The sequence below is a fragment of the Acomys minous genome (assembly GCF_964271855.1).
Source record: "Acomys minous genome assembly, chromosome: 18".
Taxonomy (NCBI): domain Eukaryota; kingdom Metazoa; phylum Chordata; class Mammalia; order Rodentia; family Muridae; genus Acomys; species Acomys minous.
In genome coordinates, this window is record NC_140501.1 from 19,127,471 (window position 1) to 19,135,421 (window position 7,951).

The 7,951-nt window shown below is 43.5% G+C and overlaps 1 long non-coding RNA gene across 3 annotated transcripts; it reads left to right on the plus strand.

The window, feature by feature from the left end:
• The first annotated feature begins 2,024 nt into the window (after positions 1 to 2,024).
• Positions 2,025 to 7,335, plus strand: LOC311589673. 3 transcript variants are annotated; one of them, XR_014776612.1, is made up of 3 exons: positions 2,033 to 2,399; positions 2,900 to 3,999; positions 5,816 to 7,335. It is a non-coding gene; the product is annotated as an uncharacterized lncRNA (long non-coding RNA). The 3 variants fall into 3 exon arrangements; XR_014776613.1 differs by lacking the exon at positions 5,816 to 7,335 and having other exon boundaries at positions 2,036 to 2,399; positions 2,900 to 3,108; positions 3,395 to 4,810; XR_014776611.1 differs by lacking the exon at positions 5,816 to 7,335 and having other exon boundaries at positions 2,025 to 2,399; positions 2,900 to 4,810.
• Positions 7,336 to 7,951: the final 616 nt, after the last annotated feature.

Below are 7,951 nucleotides of genomic sequence, written 5' to 3' on the forward strand. Positions count from 1 at the left end.
GGCAGATGCTGCAGGAACCATCTTCTCTCAAGTTCCTGTAGGCTCCTGTAGGTATGTGAGGCAGCCATCAAGCCAATGGATTTCCTCTTGAGGTTGAATTAAATGGAATGGTTTTCTGTTGCTTGCAAGCAGGAACCCAAACAGAACTCCTGTGGTTTTGGCTCTCACCTCTGAGCTGCCTTTGGCTGCAACTCCTATCCTTAGTCCAATCTGCTGAGGCCAGTGCAGCAAGGCCATAGGACCAAACTCATGGTGGCTTCTGCCTACAGTCCTACTTGTGGCCTCTGTGCTCAGGAGGGGGCAGGAGGCAGTTCCTCTGCCTCTCATAGAGCTGAAAGCGGTATTTCAGGAGAGCTGGTGTCATATTGATATCCTGGGGGACTAAGGCAGCGAGCAGTGAAAGTCTGAAGCTGCTTGAGAAAGAGACAGGGATGGAGGCAGGATGGAGATAGGACACAGGGAGAGGGCATTTGGAAAGGAAGAGGCACACTTCACCCTCCCTTGCAAAGAAGCGATAAGTTTGTAAAGGTGGGCACATTTAGTGAGCAGAGAGAACTACACGGTTATGTAAATAGTCTGTCTCCTCTGGGACCGGAGAGCCAAAGTCGCCTGCTGACAGTGAGTGTGGGAGTGACAGGAGGACTTGCTAAGATGAGTGAAGTCTTGGAAAAGCTGCCAGGAGAAGCCAGAGAGGGAGGCCGCTGGGAACTGGCGGGAGGACCTGTAAAGTGCACAGAGGCAACTGTTTCTGTTGGCATCTGCTAAGAGCGATTAGCCACTCCACAGACACATTACAGACAAAGGACGCGCAAATCTTCTCTGGAAACTTTTCCAGAGCAAAATCAGGGACTTGCAAACTCGAGCTAATTTCACAGTACAACAGAAGGTGTAATGCAGCTTAACAGTCTTACAGCATTGCAACTACTCAAACTGGACCTTTTTTTTTTTTTTTCCTGGTCCAGAAGGAAATACTGATTGGAGCAAAGAGAGCAGGAGACTAGTGAAATTTGTTCTTAAAGAATCTGGATGTTGCGAGGGAGGACAAAGAACGGAGGGTGGAACCAGGAGGAAGACCAAGGAGGGGGCTACAATTGGCATGTAAAGTGAACAAATTAAAAACACAAAATTTAAAGAAAACAATTCCGGATTATTTAAAAAAATAATAATCTGGATGTTTGTCTGACCTGATTCATTTTGAGATGAAGATGTCAACTTTGCATGCTGAAGTATGAAAGAGAAATAGGGTGAATATGCCCTTACCAGACTCTTATCAGATGCTCTGGTAAAAATTCCAGAATATTTAGAATTGGTATTCCAATTAACAAGTTGTTCAAGGTATTTTTTAAAAATTACCGGTGAAAATGTATACCATTAAACCAGCCTTTATTTATACTGAGGAGGACAACGAAAAGCTCACGTTTCAAGCCTCTGAGGGTTAACTTACCCAGTTTGGGCACGTGTGTGTGTGTGTGTGTGTGTGTGTGTGTGTGTGTGTTTAGCTTTTGTTGCATTTTGAATGAAAAAAAAATAATTGGCCGAACAACTACACAACTACCTATTTAAATAGTTAAAGGCTGGTGGTCTCAAAGAAGCATCCTGTCTGAAAATCAGAGCGGCAGTGGGCATCATGCTGAGTAACAAGAAGTGGGGTAGGATTCCCGGAGCAGCTTTCCTTCTAACACGGTGGTTCAGACAAAAGCAGTTTGATGCTCCAAGAATGAGAATTTTCCAGTCGTCCGACAAAGAAGGGATGATTGAGTTAACTCTGGGGGTTGCAAGTCAACACAAAATGAGTTAAAGTAGAGGCTGAATTCTACTGCCATCTCTTATCCTTGACGAACCCCAAAGCATCGCATTCTTCAAGGATGACTCTGAGGCAATTGGGTTTTTCCTTGAGACCTGACTTACTCTGGAGAGAAACAAAAAGGTTAATTTCGTTTGTAACTTGACGTAGCGCATCGTAGCCGCTAGAGGCCAGTCACGGCTCTGAGGATTTCAGGCTCGTGCTCAGATCACAGCCTGGACAGGAAAACTGCTGGCAGGATTTGTTTGACAAATAAGAGGAAGTGGGCGGGGAGGGGGTCAGAAAAAGAACGGGAGCTCGTCTTGTTGGTCGTATTCATGGAGAACAAATGAGGAACAGCAGCGATCAGGCCCCACAAGCCTGTGCACGTTTTTGTTTTAGGAGAGTGGACTCCTGCAGGTGCTTTCCGTCACAGACGCCGGACGACGGTGATTCAGCACGTGGGATGTAATGAGGTCAGATCCTCAATCCATCCTGTGATTTAACCTGCCTGCGACGTAGCAAAAGATCAAGGCGGCTGGGCAACCGCACCACAACAAAACACAAATCACTGCCGCCACCCGACCTCATGGAACCTTCCACCGCAGCCGCATTGGTAGGTCGTGTGTGTGTGTGTGTGTGTGTGTGTGTGTGTGTGTGTGTGTGTGTGTGTGTGTGTGTGTGTGTGTGTGTGTGTGTGTGTAAGGTAAGTGATGGCTTTTTAGATTGTGAAGTCAAAATGATTCTTTAAAAAAAAAATCTCTACGCTATTTGGGGGGAGGTGAGGAAGAAGTGACTCATATGACCACAAAACAAAACAAAACAAAACAAAAACTTGTGAAAACGCAGATGAAATGGTGACCGGCATTGAAACAGCACTGGTACTTAGAAAACAAGCATTTCCTTATAGCAAACTGGGACGATGTGGGGCGGGAGAATACCCAGTCAAGAACTGACTCTAAATATGAGGGAAAACATCTTATCTAAAACCAAAAAAAAAAAAAAAAAAAAAAAAGTTAAGGTCCTGAGCATGTAATATGTTGTTAGTTCCATGCTTAACTGTTGCTCTTAGCTATTTTAAAATAGAAAACTCTGTTTACGCTGAACTCACTATAGGAATGAGGCCACAGAGTTTTCAAATGTCAGAAGCGTCTGAGGACCCCTCCGGGACTGCAGGCGTGCCTGAGGAGAATGAGGACAGAAGTCAGGCATTCCGGTGCAGAACTCTGGTGGCCGCTGTCCCTCCTGCCACAGATGACATCTGGATTCTTGAAGGAAAAGTCTCTCGGGTGCATGGAGAAACACCCAAGTCCTAGTTCATCAAAGTAAAATGACTTGTCTCAACTTGTTATCAGTAAAAAGAAATGAGGGGGGAAAAATAAGCTCTGTGACCTTTTCTCTAACCATCTGTCTAAAACATAGCTGCGATTAATTTATTGACCATATTTTTGCATGCTATATTTTTAGATAGTAAAATACTTCTCGCATGAGTACAAAGAGATCAAATGTTAAGGCGTTCTATAATGAGTCTTTGGACCACATTTTGCCCTGACCTCCTCTCTGAGAACCTATGTGACCTTGGAGCTGCTGTTCCTGTTCTTTCCATAACAGCGATCTGCACGGAAACCGTGAAACCGGGAAAGGTGGATGGATTTGGCCACCTGAGTTCAATGTGATTAAGCAACAACTCCTGGGAGTCCTGCAGAGGCCTTTGTGGGCTGCATGTTCCTAGGGCCAAAGGCGTTTTACATATCCACGTCTATTGCAAGCAGAGTGCCCAGACAGACTATGCCTCGTAACTTTCAGGAGAAGCTCATACGCAAGACTGAAGGTGCAGATGATCCTGGAGTGTCTGCAAATTTTAAATATTTTGATGGCTGGGTAAAATGTGCAGTTGAATAGATTACAGAGATTTCCCTCTGAAGCATGCCTGGTCTTGCCATAAAAGAGACGTGCACTTCCATCATTCCTAATTGTATGCCGCAGACCGTTGTATAATTACTGCGCACTGCTAAAGCATACTGTGTCCCTCTCACACATTCTAAAGCTTCCTAGGACCATGTTGCTCGTTTGTAACTCAGTAAAGGGAGGCGGCATGAATGAGATTGCAGTGCTAAGAAAGGAAAGGGTTTGCCTCAGACCTTTCCCCCTTCACCCTTCACTTACAGTGCACCTCAGTCATCTATCCAGAGGTCCAATCCAGAGCCTGCTCATATGTAAGTTATAAATACACTTGATGTTGGAATAAATTATTTTTTTTTCAGCATTGGGAGGGAGACCTCCAAATTCACTGTGCTTACTTACATAGCAGTGTAGGTGCGGTGTCCAGTGTCCGTCCTTCCCTCCCAGTCTCCTTCATTCTTCTCTTCTCCTTTCCATTTTATTTTGGTTTTCCTCATTATTATACTTTAAAATAGATGTAATGAAGAAGCTAGTGTCCCTCCTTTTGAAAATGTGACAAGTAAAAGAAATGTGAAGGGGTCCAACATCTCCTAAAAGTAGCCCAGTGTAATGAACTGTCTGTGTCATATACTGGCAATTGTTTTTTCCATGGGGGAAAATGGAAGATTCATAATTTCAGTTATCAATAATGTAGTTTTTAAATGTCAGTATGCTTTTTGAAAATTTTGTTTTTTTAGTTAGCATACAAAGTAACAGGTTGCTTCATGGCATTTCCTTACATAGTTTCTGTGGGTTCCCCCCCCCCATCTCTCTGCCTCCATCACCTTCCCCTTCTCATATTTCCACTGCACTTAGATGTCACATTTATTCTATTACCCTTCACTCCTTCCCTCATAACCTGCTTTCCCATTCTCATGGGCCTCTTTCTAGTTTCCTGACCCCCTTCCCACACTCGACCTCCACATACATACATGTAAATAAAATTTTCACTCTAGAATCAACACATGAGAAAGAACATTGTTGTATTTGTCCGGCGTTGTCTCATTTGTAATATTTTCTAGTTATATTCATTTTTCTGCAATTTCATTTTTCTTTATGGCTGAATAAAATTTGATTATGTGTGTATGTATTTGTCACATTTTCATTATTCAGTCACCTGTTGATGGACATCTAGGCAGTTCCATGTCCTTCCTACAAGACTTCATTTCTACAATACATTATACCAAATCTCAGTGGCTTTCCCACTGTACAAAATTTTCAAGACACTATACATGCTCTCCAAATCTGCCATGATTTTTTTTTCTTTTCTAGTATTGTAGGATCGCTTGATGAATAAACTAAAGGAAGGAGCTGGTAAGATGATTCAGCAGGTAAAGCCACTTCCTGCCAAAGCCGACAACTTGAGCTCAACTACCAGCCCCACATAGTGCCAGGAGAAAATGGATGCCCACAAGCTGTCCTCTAACCTCCATTCATATGCTGTGGAATGAGCAGACATATGCACACGCACATGTACACACACACCACACACACACACACACACACACACACACACACACACACGGCAGATCTCTGTGAGTTCCAAATTAGCTTAGACTACCTGTCAAGTTCCAGGACATCCGGGGTTACATAGGGAGATTCTGCCTAAAGAAAAAATCAAAAATCAGAATAAAAAGAAAGAGATCGACTTATGACATCTGCTCCTACAACCAGTTAATTCTTCACCAAACTGTTTTTCCTTTTTACTTGAGCACATTGCTAACAATGTGACAGTGCCATTTCCTGGTTGGACATGACCTGGTGACTGGGCGTTGGTCAAGCGAGTGTTAGGAGAGGTGTAGACTACTTCCAGGCTTGGCACCAGCACCCTCCCATCCACAGTTATTCCCCCCCCCCCTTTGCTTTTCCACTTGCACATATTCAATTCTAAGGATCCAGAGAAGCTTCTAGAAGCCTAAACTGCTACTTAGTGGTAAGTTACCCAGAAGACTTAGCTAACCAAGCCAAAGCTACAATATGAACAATAAGCTTTATTTTGGATGTTTGTACGCAAATTTTCTGAAATTTGAAGTTCTGTCTAACTTTCTTAAAAGTCAAAAGCCACACAGTTTTTTTCTTTTTCTTTTCTAGAAAAGAATGTACCTAAAATTTCCCAGAAGAGTGAGAAAGTTACTCCCAACTAATTTTGAGCTCTGCCAGCCGATTTGCTAATCCAAGGAAATGGGCATTATTCTAAAGACCTTCTCAGATGGAGTCGAGCTGGAATGGGAGAGTCAAGCTCCTTGGAAGTGTGGATACAGCTTTCTGCTGGCTTCTCCTACTGTGATCTAAGAGGCATCAACATGGCAAATATTCAGACTTTTAAATATCAGTAAATGCAAGCTATATGCAGGAAGCCGACAAGGAGGGTCTTCCTCTAGTACGTAATTAGATGGGAGTAGGTAGAGACCCACAGACACAAAGTTTAGTATGCCAACTAACTGGAGGACCGGATAGAAGAAAAAGAGATAAAGAAGTGGGGAAGGAAAATAAGAAGGAGATAGGAAGCAGAGATTGGAGAAATCCCTTGAGACACCCCTAAAAGATTTTCAAAGAACCCTAAGAGTCTGACCAGAGATGGGAAGGAAATAGTAGCAGCCATCTTGGATCCATCCTTCATGGCCCCTCTCTAGCTCCTCCCCCCCCCATTTTCTTTACTATTCCATGTCCATCCTACTTTCCAGTTGTTTCATTATTACATTATGCTCCCTTCCTTTTGAGACAGCTACATGGTTTCCTGATTTTGCAAAGAAAGTCTGAAGTGCAGCCCACAACACTAGATAGGAGAGACAGACTGACTGACTGGGGAGGCGCCTTCTCCTTCCTCTCCAGGCCATACTCCACAGTCAGGCATCAAGGTAGGCCCCAGATCTCAGCCTACAGGCACAGGCACTCTCACCTGCCACGTCTCAGCCCAGAACACCCCTCACACCAAGCCTTGGGTTCCTATGCAGCACTTTGTTCAGATATTCAGATATGAAAGTAAATAAATGTTTCCCTCAGTTTTTTTTCTTTTTCTGACTCTCTGGAATTTGCTGCCACTGAGGAAGGTTGAGCAATCAATTTCTCTAAAGGGAACACCCAATTTTCTGGGAAATTTTAAGCACATTCCTTCCTAGAAGAGAAAGGAAATACCAAAAGGCGTTTGGCAAAATTTTCAGACCTAATTGTCTATGAAAAATGACATTTTACAACTATAAGATGGTGTGGCAGTAAACGTTTTGAGGTTTGTTCTCTCCAAAGGATTCACAGCTCCCTTCCCTCTCTCATGTGGCCCAAGATCCTGACTTAGCTAACATCTGGGCAGCAGCGGTCTTGTCCAAGGCCCCGTGGAGCTGACCAGATGCCTATGGTTGGTGCTTCTATTAACGGTAATTAGACTGAGAGTGGAAGCCTGGCTTGTCCTTTTGAGCCGTAGAGCACTGAGATGACTTGGTGACTCTTCCCTTTGTGGTGGACAATGCTGTCATCTTCTTTACCCCCTTGACATACCTCTGTCCTCTGGGTCAGCACAGACTCTCTTTGCTTTTATGTTTGTCCTCAATGGAGGTGTTTCCTTGGCATAATACGGGGATCTTTCTGACCTCGCACTCTAAAATAAACACTCAATAATCCTCTGTCGTGTTGCCTTGATTTCTTTTCACTCACAGAAATATTCACCTTTGATAAAAATATTGAATATTTGTGAGTAATTCCTTATTGTCTGAAATTATTATTTTAAAAATCTCCATGGCTTTAACTGCTAATCATGAACACACACACACACCCAAACACACATACACGTTATATATAAGTTAGATGCACATTCGGACTTGGTCCGCTTGTTCCTAACTGCACAGTGTGGTATCTAGCATTCAGTAAGGAGTCACCACATTAAGCAAACAAGAAAGTGTACAGACTCAAACTGTGCTATGATTCATGTCAATGTTTGACCTTACCAATCTTGGGGTGCCTCCCAAGAATGTGATGAAAACTTATCACAGAAGATAAAGGGAGATTTGTGTCATAAAGCCAGATCTGAGAGAAAAGCTAGGGGGAGAGGTAGAAATGAGGATGGACAGAGAACAAGAAAGAAGAGGCTTCCTCTGAGCTCCCACTAAGGACAAACTCAGCAGCCAGAAGATGCAGTAGTAAAAAGCATCTGCACTTTTCTTCTGTGTTCTGCTATCTCTAATAGACGCGTTAAGCCGGGGGCCATTCTTCCTGGGCTTGCTAAGCCATCTGAAT